Source organism: Boleophthalmus pectinirostris, unplaced genomic scaffold (assembly GCF_026225935.1).
Source record: "Boleophthalmus pectinirostris isolate CB_2022bp ecotype Guang Dong unplaced genomic scaffold, ASM2622593v1 HiC_scaffold_16, whole genome shotgun sequence".
NCBI lineage: Eukaryota > Metazoa > Chordata > Actinopteri > Gobiiformes > Gobiidae > Boleophthalmus > Boleophthalmus pectinirostris.
In genome coordinates, this window is record NW_026571095.1 from 36,761,473 (window position 1) to 36,776,472 (window position 15,000).

The 15,000-nt window shown below is 38.2% G+C and overlaps 1 protein-coding gene across 2 annotated transcripts in view; it reads right to left on the minus strand.

Annotated features, from left to right (window-relative positions):
* Window positions 1-12,559: 12,559 nt before the first annotated feature.
* The window catches only part of LOC110174500 (rho GTPase-activating protein 12-like), a 42,923-nt gene continuing 40,482 nt past the window's right edge, over window positions 12,560-15,000 (minus strand). For both annotated transcript variants that reach the window (XM_055151644.1, XM_055151643.1), the window contains one exon: window positions 12,560-15,000. This exon is cut by the window's right edge and continues 659 nt beyond it. The gene's annotated coding sequence lies outside the window, so the exon portion shown is untranslated.

A 15,000-nucleotide genomic window follows, 5' to 3' on the forward strand; every position in this document is an offset into this window, starting at 1 on the left:
GATCTCGTCCTTTCGGTCACTACCCAGAGCTCATGACCATAGGTGAGAGTAGGAACGAAGACTGACCGGTAAATCGAGAGCTTCGCCTTTTGGCTCAGCTCCTCTTCACCACAACGGTCCGATACAGCGACCGCATCACTGCCGAAGCTGCACCAATCCGCCTGTCAATCTCACGCTCCGTCCTCCCGTCACTCGTGAACAAGACCATCATCTAAATTGTGGCATATTTTTTTTATTATTATATATATTTTTATTATATTTATTTTTTTTGTTTAACTGGTGCCTACTGGCCTTCACAGTCTCACCACACTTACTTTATAAACCTCCTCATGTGGGAGCAGAGTCAAGGGGCTTGAACACTCAAAGATCAAACTATCTACACTTTTGAAATCACACTATGTTGACTTTTCAGGTCCCCCCAGGCTCGTATTATTGATGGTAAATAAACTTCTCCTGCGTAAGACGTCCAGTTGGTCTCCAGCCTTTTACTTCCACCCTTTCTTGGACAAGCTGAAAACTTCAACAACACACCTCACCATAAAAGAACAGACCACATCCTCTCCACCACCACCACACTTTATAAATGAAGCCCCTGGTCTGGAGCATCGGTCTGTGAAAGGCCTGAGTCTTTACTGGGAGGAACTTTGAAGAAACACCACTCTTCCTAAAAGAAAAACAACTTATTCTGAAGAATAAAGTTAAAGATGGTTAAGATATTTTAGATTTAGTGTTTGATTATGAAGTGTTTGAACTTCAGTGTTTGGTCGTCACACTGCAGCTCATTCCTACTTTTACAAACCAACCACAGTTTGCTTTAATTAAGAGTAAATTCAACTCAAAATTAAATGAAAGTGTCTGGACTTTATAAATGTGGAGGTGTTTCATGGATTAGGATGTGCTGACACAGAGGAGGTGTTTTAAACTCTCTGGGTGTTTTCATGAGGAAACAGGACGACATGGTTAAAGGAGGAAACACCTGAGTAATGTTTCCCTCTAGTGGAGCTACTGCAGTATTGTGTTGTCTTTGCTCCAGAGGTTTTTGTTCAGAGTTTTGGTGTTTCCTGTCACTGTGGGCCTCAGAGCACAGTAGTACACAGCAGAGTCTGTCACATCCACATCCTGGATCTTCAGAGAGAAAGATGTTCCAGTCACTTCTACACCAAACTTGGACTTGTCAAAGTCTGAAGCTTTTACAGTGTTTTACCAAACGAAGTCATCATGTATTTAGGAGCTCCTCGTCCTTCTTGTTTGTACCACAACAAGGTTGCAGTGCTGCTGGTTTGTAATTTACAGAGTTTTATGGCTGTTTCTCCTGTTGGCTGGGTCACTGTGTTTTCTCCTTTACACTCTGGGGAAGAACACAGGAGCACAACCAGAGCTGAGAGCAGTGTACACAGGACACACTCCATCTTAAAAGCTCAAATCCTCTCAAGTGTCTGTGTCTGCTCCTCTTCTTACAGTTGCTTCTTCTTCAGGACTCAAACCCTCTTTGTGATTTTGTTGGGTTTATGGTAAAGTTTTCCCTCTCAGTGTCTCCCTCTAGAGGACGTGTGGAGTACTGCTGTTTTCTCTCACAGGTTTTTGTTCAGAGACTGTGGGTTTGCTGTCACTGTGGGCCTCACAGCACAGTAGTACACAGCAGAGTCTGTCACTGCAGCAGACGACAGGAGCAGCTCCACTCCACGACCGCTGTCTGAGAGTTTGGCCGAGAGCAGTGTGTGTGATGGGAGAGACGCGGCCGACCTCGAAGAGTTCAGTCCAGAGACGTAGAAGAGGAACTGAGGAGCCTGGCCAGGATTCTGACGATAAAAGAAGAATCATCTGCTGCTGCTACTCGTGCTGAGGTTTGATAAGACACAGACACCATGAAGCCTTCTGACACACACTGCTCCAGGCTGAGAGGAGAGAGGAACCCAGCCCTGAATCTCCTGAAAGTGACACTCAAACAGAAGACTAGGAGTTATTTTCTGACAAGCATTGCAAACTGTTGGTAGAGCCCTGATGTATGGAAGCCGGTAGGGCTCATAACAGAAGCAAACGCTGCAGCAAAAACAAACGCGAGAACACAACAAAAAGCCACTACAGAAGTGACCGCGGGATCAAGTGAATCATTAAAGGATCAACTGTGAAGTGAAAGGAAAAAGTTGAAAAAGACCAATAACGAAAGTAAAAGCAAAGGAACGGAGAAGCAAATGAAGTTGGAAAAGTAAGTAAGTAAAAGTAATTTATTGTTTTGGGGTCAGGATCGATGTCACTTTCCGACCGTTGCTTGGTCCATCGGAAAATAGAGTCCTGTGGTCACTTTCGTTGTGGCTTTTTGGTTTGTTGCGGCGTTTGTATTTATGTTCTCGTATTTGTATTTGTGTTCTCACATTTCTATTTGTGTTCTCACGTTTTTATTTATGTTCTCGCGTTTGTATTTGTGTTCTCGCATTTTTACCTCCACCAAGGAGGTTATGTTTTGTTTGTTGTTTGTTTTTGTCTGTTAGCAACATAACTCAAAAAGTTATGGACCGATTTTGATGAAATTTTCAGGATTTGTTGGAAATGTGAAAAGAAAGAACTGATTTCATTTTGGGGGTGATCCGGAAGAAATCCTGGATTCTGGATCACTTTGAAATTTTAGTTCACATTGTGGTAAATGGGGCCAAAAATGTTGTTTCTCAATATCTGGGTTAATTATTGACCAAACCCCATGAAATTTGACTCAGGGATGGACAATGGGATCCTCTTTCATATTCCAAAGGCTGATCCGGATCTGATCCAGAAGACTGATTTTATCGCAATTTATATAAAAAATGGGGGTAGTCCTTGGCGGAGGTCTGCGCTCTCTGACTGCTTTTCTAGTTATTTATGTTCTCGCGTTTTTATTTATGTTTTCGTGTTTGTATTTGTGTTCTCGTGTTTGTATTTATGTTCTCGTGTTTGTATTTATGTTCTCGTGTTTGTATTTATGTTCTCGTGTTTGTATTTATGTTCTCGTGTTTGTATTCATGTTCTGTTTGTATTATGTTACGTTTGTATTTATGTTCTCACGTTGTTTTGTTTGTATTTGTTCTCGTGTTTGTATTTGTGTTTGTGTTCTGTGTTTGTATTTGTGTTCTCGTGTTTGTATTTATGTTTCGTTTTGTTTCTCGTGTTTGTATTTATGTTCTCGTGTTTGTATTTATGTCTCGTGTTTGTATTTGTTCTCGTATTTGTGTTCTCGTGTATTTATGTTCTCTGTGTTGTATTTATGTTCTCGTGTTTGTATTTGTGTTCTCGTGTTTGTATTTATGTTCTCGTGTTTGTATTTATGTTCTCGTGTTTGTATTTGTGTTCTCGTGTTTGTATTTGTGTTCTCGTGTTTGTATTTGTGTTCTCGTGTTTGTATTTGTGTTCTCGTGTTTGTATTTATGTTCTCGTGTTTGTATTTGTGTTCTCGTGTTTGTATTTGTGTTCTCGTGATTTGTATGTTCTCGTGTTTGTATTTTATGTTCTCGTGTTTGTATTTTCTCGTGTTTGTATTTATGTTCTCGTGTTTGTTTATGTTCTCGTGTTTGTATTTGTGTTCTCGTTTGTATTTATGTTTCTCGTGTTTGTATTTGTGTTCTCACGTTTTGTATTTATGTTCTCGTGTTTGTATTTGTGTTCTCGTGTTTGTATTTATGTTCTCGTGTTTGTATTTCTGTGTTCTCGTGTTTGTATCTCGTATTTGTTCGTGTGTTTGTATTTATGTTCTCGTGTTTGTATTTGTTCTCGTGTTTTGATTTGTATGTTCTCGTGTTTGTATTTATGTTCTCGTGTTTGTATTTATGTTCTCGTGTTTATTTGTTTCTCGTGTTGTATTTATGTTCTCGTGTTTGTATTTGTGTTCTCGTGTTTGTATTTGTTTTCTCGTGTTTGTATTTGTGTTCTCGTGTTTGTATTTGTTTCTCGTGTTTGTATTTATGTTCTCGTGTTTGTATTTGTGTTCTCGTGTTTGTATTTGTGTTCTCGTGTTTGTATTTATGTTCTCGTGTTTGTATTTATGTTCTCGTGTTTGTATTTGTGTTCTCGTGTTTGTATTTGTGTTCTCGTGTTTGTATTTGTGTTCTCGTGTTTGTATTTGTGTTCTCGTGTTTGTATTTGTGTTCTCGTGTTTGTATTTGTTCTCGATGTTCTCGTGTTTGTATTTGTGTTCTCGTGTTTGTATTTATTTGTGTTCTCGTGTTTGTATTTATGTTCTCGTGTTTGTATTTGTGTTCTCGTGTTTGTATTTATGTTCTCGTGTTTGTATTTGTGTTCTCGTGTTTGTATTTGTGTTCTCGTGTTTGTATTTGTGTTCTCGTGTTTGTATTTGTGTTCTCGTGTTTGTATTTGTGTTCTCGTGTTTGTATTTGTGTTCTCGTGTTGTATTGTGTTTCGTGTTCTCACGTTTGTATTTATGTTCTCGTGTTTGTATTTGTTTCTCGTGTTTTGTATTGTTTTGTATTTGTGTTCTCGTGTTTGTATTTGTGTTCTCACGTTTGTATTATGTTCTCGTGTTTGTATTCATGTTCTCGTGTTTATGTTCTCACGTTTGTATTTATGTTCTCGTGTTTGTTTCTACGTTTGTATTCATGTTCTCGTGTTTGTATTTATGTTCTCGTGTTTGTATTTGTGTTCTCGTGTTTGTATTTATGTTCTCGTGTTTGTATTTATGTTCTCGTGTTTGTATTTAGTGTTCTCGTGTTTGTATTTGTGTTCTCGTGTTTGTATTTATGTTCTCGTGTTTGTATTTATGTTCTCGTGTTTGTATTTATGTTCTCGTGTTTGTATTTATGTTCTCTCGTGTTTGTATTTATGTTCTCGTGTTTGTATTTATGTTCTCGTGTTTTATTGTATTTGTGTTCTCGTGTTTGTATTTGTGTTTCTCGTGTTTGTATTTATGTTCTTCGTGTTTGTATTTGTGTTCTCGTGTTTGTATTTGTATGTTCTCGTGTTGTATTTGTGTTCTCGTGTTGTATTTGTGTTCTCGTGTTTGTATTTATGTTCTCGTGTTTGTATTTGTGTTCTCGTGTTTGTATTTATTTGTGTTCTCGTGTTTGTTTTTATGTTCTCGTGTTTGTATTTGTTCTCGTGTTTGTAATTTGTTCTCGTGTTTGTATTTGTGTTCTCGTGTTTGTATTATGTTCTCGTGTTTGTATTTATGTTCTCGTGTTTGTATTTGTGTCTCGTGTTTGTATTTATGTTCTCGTGTTTGTATTTATGTTCTCGTGTTTGTATTGTTTCTCGTGTTTGTATTTATGTTCTCGTGTTTGTATTTGTGTTCTCGTGTTTTATGTTCTCGTTTTGTATTTATGTTCTCGTGTTTGTATTTGTGTTCTCGTGTTTGTGTATTTGTGTTCTCGTGTTTGTATTTGTGTTCTCGTGTTTGTATTTATGTTCTCGTGTTTGTATTTGTTCTCGTGTTTTGTATTTATTTCTCGTGTTTGTATTTATGTTCTCGTGTTTGTATTTGTGTTTCTCGTTTTGTATTGTTTCTCGTTTGTATTTGTTCTGTTTGTTTTGTGTTCTGTTTGTATTTATGTTCTCGTGTTTGTATTTATTTCTCGTGTTTGTATTTGTGTTCTCGTGTTTGTATTTGTATTCTCGTGTTTGTATTTGTTTTGTGTTTCTCGTGTTTGTATTTATGTTCTCGTGTTTGTATTTGTATTTGTTCTCGTTTTGTATTATGTTTCGTGTTTATTTGTGTTCTCGTGTTTGTATTTGTGTTCTCGTGTTTGTATTTGTGTTCTCTGTTTGTATTTGTGTTCTCGTGTTTGTATTTATGTGTTCTCTGTTTGTTCTTGTGTTCTCGTGTTTGTATTTGTGTTCTCGTGTTTGTATTTATGTTCTCGTGTTTGTATTTGTGTTCTCGTGTTTGTATTTGTGTTCTCGTGTTTCTCGTGTTTGTATTTATGTTCTCGTGTTTGTATTTATGTTCTCGTGTTTGTATTTGTGTTCTCGTGTTTGTATTTGTGTTCTCGTGTTTGTATTTGTGTTTGTCGTGTTTGTATTTAGTTTCTCGTGTTTGTATTTATGTTCTCGTGTTTGTATTTGTGTTCTCGTGTTTGTATTGTGTTGTATTTGTGTTCTCGTGTTTGTATTTGTGTTCTCGTTTGTATTTTGTTCGTGTTTGTATGTTCTGTGTTTGTATTTATGTTCTCGTGTTTGTATTTATGTTCTCGTGTTTGTATTTATGTTCTCGTGTTTGTATTTATGTTCTCGTGTTTGTATTTGTGTTCTCGTGTTTGTATTTGTGTTATCGTGTTTGTATTTATGTTCTCGTGTTTGTATTTATGTTCTCGTGTTTGTATTTGTGTTCTCACGTTTGTATTTATGTTCTCGTGTTTGTATTTATGTTCTCACGTTTGTATTTATGTTCTCGTTTTTGTATTTATGTTCTTTCGTTTGTATTTGTTGTTCTAATTCGATTTGTTTATTTTCTGACGTTCTTCACTTCGGCGTGAATATGTCCTGACGATGAGCTCATTTTCAATCACTGGACGTGGCTGATGAACCAGAACCCCAACACGCCACGAAAAAGTAAAAATCGTCAGTACAGGTACCGGGAGGAGCTGGAGGGGAAGGACCAAAGCCATGTGACAAACTCCTGCAGGCTCGGGCAGATGATGGAGGTGATTCTGGACGTCTCTAGATGATTGTTATTCTGGATTGTCAGGAGTTTTTATTGCTCAGCGTTAACCAGGTTAGACACAGATGTATGAGGTTCGTTTTGTCTCATTAATCTTCACAAATGCGCAGAGGGTCATTGGTCTGTAAATGTGTTTTCATCCACAAATCCAAATTTAATACTTGTAACTTGTATTTTGATCTTTACAAATAGATGTGCATTTGTAAATATACCTTTTATCATCTGAAACAAAAAATAAATAAATAAATAAATAAAGAGTTTTCCTCTATGACATATTTTTGAAATCCAAACACAAACAGACGCACAAACACACAGGCGTCCACTAGAGGGCAGTGTTGTTGGAGGCATTACTGAGGACCATAGACCTTCACGACCTAAATCCATAGACATTATTGGTAAATCACAAAATAAAGGTGGATTATTGAACATTAATGAGGATATTTTATTGTTGACTGAGTGATCGTGTCTCTGAGTATTTAGTTTTACTCAAGTTTTCACTGAAGCAGCAATAAAAAGATCCATAAGTCGTCTATTTGGACTTGAACATTTCTTTTTCTTTTTAACATTCAATTGAACAAGAAATATTGGAACGAAATAGTCAATACAATAATTACAAAAAGATTAGAACTTATACAAAACATCTTTTAACATTTCAATTCGTCGTTCATTCATTAATTTTTCTAAATAAAACCAAAAATAAGAAAACAAATAAACCCAACAGTTTTTTTCATTATTTGTCTCCAAAACCAAAATGAAAAAACAGATAATAATTAATTTTTCAGTTTTCGATTTTGTGTTTAAATGAAAAATGGAAAAAACAGATAACAGATTGAACCAGGACTAAACCAGGACTGTCTGGTCCCAGACCTGGTTCAGTCCATTATCTGTTTTTTTGTGTGGTCAAGTGTTTCCTATGGTCAGTGTTGGGAAGTTTACTTTTAAAATGTAATCCCCTACAGATTACAGATTACAGATTACTTGTAACAGAATCCATTAAATTACTTAAAGTGAGTAATGTAATCTGAATACTTTGGATTACTTGATATTGTCATGTTTTTTAAAACTACATGAATGAACCAACCACATCCTGAAAATTCATGTTTGTTTTCTTCAAATTGTCTGAGCCCAAGTCTCCAAACAGTTGTTTGTCGTAGAGAAACAAAGACGAGGAAATCTTCACATTAAATGTTTAATCTGCTAAAAGAAAATAAAAAAAAAAACAGACTTTACTGAACCAAATTAAAAATATTATTGATAGAAGAATGATTTTTATATGAGACACTGCTGCTTTAAATTATGTCCACCTACTGTTAGTGTCATATTGTTTAGACCTGGTTTAGTCCTGGTTTAATCCTGGTTTTAGTCCTGATTTAGTCCTGGTTTAGACCTGGTTTAGACCTGGTTTTAATCCTGGTTTTAATCCTGGTTTTAGTCCTAATTTTGTCCTGGTTTTAGTCTTGATTTAGTCCTGGTTTTAGACCTGGTTTAGTCCTAGTTTTAGACCTGGTTTAGTCCTGGTTTAGACCTGATTTAGACCTGGTTTAGACCTGGTTTAGTCCTGGGTTTAGACCTGGTGTTAGTCCTGGTTTAGACCTGGTTTTAGACCTGGTTTTAGACCTGGTTTTAGACCTGGTTTAGACCTGGTTTAGACCTTTAGTCCTGGTTTAGTCCTGGTTTAGTCCTGGTTTAGACCTGGTTTTAGACCTGGTTTAGACCTGGTTTTAGACCTGGTTTAGACCTGGTGTTAGTCCTGGTTTAGTCCTGGTATTAGTCCTGGTTTAGTCCTGGTTTAGACCTGGTTTAGACCTGGTTTAGTCCTGGTATTAGTCCTGGTTTAGTCCTGGTTTAGACCTGGTTTAGACCTGGTTTTAGACCTGGTTTTAGACCTGGTGTTAGACCTGGTTTTAGACCTGGGTTTAGACCTGGGTTTAGACCTGGTGTTAGACCTGGTTTAGACCTGGTTTTAGACCTGGGTTTAGACCTGGTTTAGACCTGGGTTTAGACCTGGTTTTAGACCTGGTTTTAGACCTGGTTTTAGACCTGGTTTTAGACCTGGTTTAGACCTGGTGTTAGACCTGGTTTAGTCCTGGTTTAGTCCTGGTTTTTGTCCTGTTTTTAGTCCTTACAGTTAAATCTCTCTGTGTAATCCATTTATTTCAACAAAGTAACTGTAATCCAATTACCACTCACTGAAACAGTAACTGTAACTGAATACAGTTACTCATAATCTGTACTCTGATTACTCTGGTACATGTAATCTATTACTCCACAACAATCAAACACTCGTCCGGTTCATTTCAGAAAACGTTTATTGACTTGTGGCCGATGCTTTCGTCCCTTTTTGCTTCCAAAAAAATCTGCATTTGTACAAGATCATGTTTCCCGTTTTCGTCTGCGCTCCCTCCCCCACAAAAAAAAACACTGTACACGTACTCGGAATTTAAAATAAAATAAAAGAACATTTAAAATACAGCGTGTAAAGAAAACACCGACGGCGGCTGGGGCCTTGTTCAGAGAATCAGATCCGAGAAAAAATACGTGGCTTCACATTTGTATCACACAAAGACTCTGTAGAACGTCTGTAGTGCTGGTGTAGTAGTGGCTTCAGTAGTATTTGTAGTAGTATTTGTAGTAGTATTTGTAGTAGTATTTGCAGCAGCAGCAGTAGTAGTAGTAGTACAACATCGAAATACAGTTTCTATATAATGACTTTTTTTTTGTACATACTGTTTGCAGTGATTCTGTTTTATTTCAGTTTCTCTCTTTTGATATTTACATTTTATTATCAACATTTATATTTTTACTCTTTGTTTTTATATTATACTGTGTTTAAATAATTTAAATAATATTCAAATAATTTCTCTTGTGGATCAATAAAATTTAACTAAGTAATAAGTAGTAGCAGTAGCAGTAGTAGTAGTAATAGTAGTAATAGTAGTAGTTGTTGTAATAGTATTTGTAATAGTATTTGTAGTAGTACCATTAGTAATAATAGTAGTAGCAGTAGCAGTAGCAGTAGCAGTAGCAGTAGCAGTAGCAGTAGTAGTAGTAGTAGTAGTAGTAGTAGTAGTAGTAGTAGCAGTAGTAGCAGTAGTAGCAGTAGTAGCAGTAGTAGTAGCAGTAGTAGTAGTAGTAGTAGTAGCAGTAGCAGTAGCAGTAGCAGTAGTAGCAGTAGTAGTAGTAGCAGTAGTAGCAGTAGCAGTAGTAGCAGTAGTAGTAGCAGTAGTAGTAGTAGTAGTAGTAGCAGTAGTAGTAGTAGCAGTAGCAGTAGTAGTAGTAGCAGTAGTAGTAGCAGTAGTAGTAGTAGTAGTAGCAGTAGTAGCAGTAGTAGTAGCAGTAGTAGTAGTAGTAGTAGCAGTAGCAGTAGTAGCAGTAGTAGTAGCAGTAGTAGTAGCAGTAGTAGTAGTAGTAGCAGTAGCAGTAGTAGCAGTAGTAGTAGCAGTAGTAGTAGTAGTAGTAGCAGTAGTAGTAGCAGTAGTAGCAGTAGTAGTAGCAGTAGTAGTAGCAGTAGTAGCAGTAGTAGCAGTAGTAGCAGTAGCAGTAGTAGTAGCAGTAGTAGTAGCAGTAGTAGTAGCAGTAGTAGTAGCAGTAGCAGTAGTAGTAGTAGTAGTAGTCGCTCTCAGATCACTTTAGTCCCAATAATCCCAACAATAACTGAAATATCGCGATATCGTATCGTCAAAAATCTGATAAGTTTTTTTATATGAGCGACGCCTAATAAACATGGAGAAATACATTTCCCAAGATGCATTTCAGCGCAGAGAACATGAAGTTATACAATTTTTGACTTGAATTCTTGGGATTTTGACGTAAATAATTCACACCAAAATAAAAAAAAAAGTGTCCTAACTAGAATTATATCAGCCTTTTCAAAATATCACAATAAATATCGTACCCAGAGATTTGGATATCGCTACATCTCTACTTTTTTGGGTCCGATGTAGATTTCTTTGAACTGACAACCGATATTTTTCTTACTGCTGTGGTCGTTATCAAAATTGCTGATATTGTTTGGGACGACTTAGAAATAGATTGGTGTAAAAATAAATAATAATACATTGGAATTGATATCGTAGGGAGACCAAACATCCGTTTTTCCCCGGACATGTCTGTATTTTACATCCTGTCCGGGGAGTCCGGGTTTTTTTTTTTTTATAAAGCGATGGAAATGTCCAGGTTTTCAGTACCGTTCATTGGGACATTAAACTGAGCGTCTCTCGTCTGTGACTCAGACGGAGCGAGACACAAACAGTCGGTCAGTCTGAAACATACTGAAGAACAAATGTGGATTTAACAACGACTTGGACAAGAAATTCTCCGTTTTCCGTCTCGGTCGGGACAAGTGTGAGTCCATGTGCACAGGTTGAGGTGAGAGGACAGTGTCCCTCGTTTATCGTCGGGGTTATGTTCTAAAAATAACCCACGACAGGTGAAATCCACGAAGTATCAACTTTATATTTTACAATTATTCTATCTGTTTTATCCCTCTCCAGGCAGACGTTGCAGATTTGCAACAGCTAAATTCCAAGTACCTACTGACTCCAAATCCATATTTTATGAGCTTTTTTTACTCAGGAGCCTTTTCTCCCATCCAGGCTGATAAACGTGGACGATGCAGACTGTGCAAGAACGACTACACACAAACGACCTGCCAGAAGTGTAAAGTACTTTTGTTTACAAAGGATAAAAAAGTCAGGATTGTATATTATTACCCCAAATTATAATTTTCCCCAAATATCAGATTTTTCCTGATACTAAAAATTGATTTGAGCCTGAGAGGGTTAAATCTGTAAAACCTCAGCACAAACTTTATATACTTTTCTCCGACAGGATCGACAGGTGCAACACTTTTTACTTCCTTCTTTAAACTTGTTGCTGCTGTCGTCCTTTTGTTATTTTCCTTCTTTATGTAACAAACTGAAGATTCATTTATTCCATAATGGAGCCCAACAGCACAGAGTCCTGCACAGGTCCATTTTTGGAGACCCCCAGTACAACACCGCACCTGTGAAGGACAGGACCGCACCTGCCCGTTAACCCGAGATCATATCAAACTTTTGCGCTGCCTACACCACGGACTGAACCAAGACTAAACCAGGACTGAACCAGGACTCAGTGTCAGGACGGGCTCGGAGGTGACGCAGGAGAAAGGAGCGGCTCAGCTCCGCGCCTCACGGAGGTAAACGCGGCAGTCGCCCGATCGCGCTTTGTGGACAAACTGCTCGCCGTTCTCTCTCTCAAGTCCAAGATTAGTCCTGGTTTAGACCTGGTTTAGTCCTGACTCACCCGTGTGTAATTACTACCCGCCTGGAATACACAATACGCATTCATACGGTGAGAAAAACGGTAAAACGGTGAGACTGCGAAAGGTGAACCACGATATAGCGAGAGACAACTGTAGCCCCCCCCCAATGGAAATATGGTCACCCTATTATATCGGTTTATTTCTATTTTTTTCTGTCCTGGTCCAGCAGTCGAACAAAAATACAAACTGTACCATCTTGTGTTTGTCACTTGTGTCGTCCAAAACACTCGTCTGCAGCAGAAGCGTCTCTCCTCTCTGTCCTCTTCTCCTTTAAAGTTAATTTCATGATCACTATTCACGCTTTGATTCGTTTGTTTTGTGATTTTAATCGTTTTAAATTGTTCTCTACAAATAAACGTGTCTCGGCTCTGGAGCAGGACGCGGAGTCGTGAAGAGCGACGGTTTCCAGACGGACGTGATACAAGCGTCAGTAACACGGATTACGGAATGTTTTCAGGTCAAGTCTCGGTCCTGGTTTGGTCCTGGTTTGGTCCTGGTTTGGTCCTGGTTTGGTCCTGGTTGAGTTCTCGGTCTTGATGTGACTTGGTACTCGCCTGAACTTGGTTTAGTTTGACCAGAGTTTGTTCAAAGTTCATTCGTAAAAACAGATCTGACGGTTTTATTTTTCTGCACACGGCGTTTATTGCACTGGATCGTTTTTCGAGAACACTGCTTGACAAAGAGTAAATTGCACAAACTTTTTTTTTTTGTTCAAATGCAGAGTGACCAGATGTTCCAAAACTGGGACCCGGGACAGTCCCAGTTTTGAGTCTGGAGTTGCCAGTCCCAGCAGATTTATCTAAAAAATAAAAAAAAAAACACTGATTTGTTCCGATTTTATTTTATTATTTTTTTCAAAATAAAACCAAAAATTAAAAAAAATGAAAAAATAATTTTCTTCATTATTTGTCTCCAAAACCAAAATGAAAAAAACAAAAACAATAATGATTCATTTTTCAGATTTTGATTTTGTGTTTAAATGAATAAAAAACAGATAACGGACTGAACCAGGACTAAAACAGGTCCAGGACCAGATCAGAACCAGGACCAGGACTGAGACTGTGACTGACCAGTTTAGTCCTGGTTTAGACCTGTTTCAGTCCAGGTTTAGTCCTTGTTTAGTCCTGCTTTAGTCCTGGTTTAGTCCTGGTTTAGTCCTGGTTTAGTCCTGGTTTAGACCTGGTTCAGTCCTGGTTCAGTCCTGGTTCAGTCCTGGTTCAGTCCTGGTCTAGACCTGTTTCAGTCCAGGTTTAGTCCTGGTTTAGTCCTGGTTTAGTCCTTGTTTAGTCCACGTTTAGTCCACGTTTAGTCCACGTTTAGTCCACGTTTAGTCCACGTTTAGTCCACGTTTAGTCCACGTTTAGTCCACGTTTAGTCCTGGTTCAGTCCTGGTTTAGTCCAGGTTTAGTCCTGGTTTAGTCCAGGTTTAGACCTGGTTCAGTCCTGGTTTAGTCCTGGTTTAGACCTGGTTTAGTCCAGGTTCAGTCCAGGTTCAGTCCAGGTTCAGTCCAGGTTCAGTCCTGCTTTAGTCCATGATCCATTTTTTCCATTTTTCATTTAAACACAAAATCGAAAACTGAAAAAAACGAATAATTTTCTGTTTTGTCATTTTGGTTTTGGAGACAAATCATGAAGAAAATGGTTGTTTTTATGTTTTTTTCTTTCTGTGTGGGCGGGTGTGAGTCTCATCCAGGACTCTGACCCGGGTTTGTCCCAGTTTTCACTTTTAAAACTCTGGTCACTCTACTCAAATTTTACTTCTATTTTTGCAAATGAACTCTTGTTTCTCTTCTGCTTCTTTAGTGATTTTTTTTACGTCTTGTGTCCAAACTCGCTGAAAGTCGTGGAAAACGGTAACGACGGAAAATTAAGAGGTTTGGAATTCAGGACAAGTCTGGACCTCTTTGGAGTTTTGGTTTTTTCCCCCAAGTGTTTAAAACTGTGATCAAGTAGAGCACCTCAGAACTTTCACCCAACAATACAAAATATCAACACATTAAAAAAGAAAAAAAAAAATTCTTGGAGTTTTCAGAATGTCTTTTGGAAATATCTGTAAAAAAAAAAAAAATCTACTGGTCCATGAATCCTGTACAAGAAAAAGTTTCCAGTGTGGAGACTAAAAGTAAAAATGTGCAGTTTCTGGTTTGATCCTGGACTCGATTGTGTGTTTAAGTCCCAGTCCTGGTGCAGATCTGGTTTAATACGGGTCTGAATCCCAGTTTGGATCCTGGTCTCGGTCCAGATCTGGTCTGAATACTGGTCTTAATGCCAGTCTTGGTGCAGATCTGGTTTAAATCTCGGTCTAAATCCCCTTTTTGAATCCTGGTTTTGTTTTAGTTGTGGTCCGAATTGGAGTAGTTTTGGTCTGAATCCTGGTCTGAGTCTTAGATCGGGTGCAGATCTGGTTTAAATCCGGGTCAGAATCCCAGTTTGGCTCCTGGTCTTGGTGCAGATCTGGTTTAAATCTCGGTCTAAATCCCGTTTTGAATCCTGGTTTTGTTTTAGTTGTGGTCCGAATTCTGGTCTTGGAGTAGTTTTGGTCTGAATCCTGGTCTGAATCTCAGTCCCGGTTTAAATCCAGGTCTGAATCCTAGTTTGAATCCAGGTTTTCTCGTACTTGTGGTCCGAATTCTGGACTTGGTTTAGTTCTGGTCTGAATCCTGGCCTGAAACCCAGTCCTGGTGCAGATCTAATTTAAAACCTGGTCTGAATCCCAGTTTGAATCCCGGTTTTGGCATAGTCCTTGTCTGAATACTGCTTTGAAATCCAGTCCTGGTGCAGATCTGGTTTAAATCCAGGTTTCAATCCCAGTTTGAATCTTGGTCTTGCTCTAGTTCTGGTCTGAATTCTGGTCTTGGTGTAGTTCTGGTCTGAATCCTGGTCTGAATCCCAGTCTTGGTGCAAATCTGGGTTAAATCCTGGTCTGAATCCCAGTTTAAATTCTGGTCTTGGTTTAGTTCTGGTTTAAATCCTGGTTTAAATCCCTTTTTGAATACCGGTTTTGTTGTAGTTCTAGTCTAAATCCTGGTCTGAATCCCAGTTTGAATCCCTGTTTTGG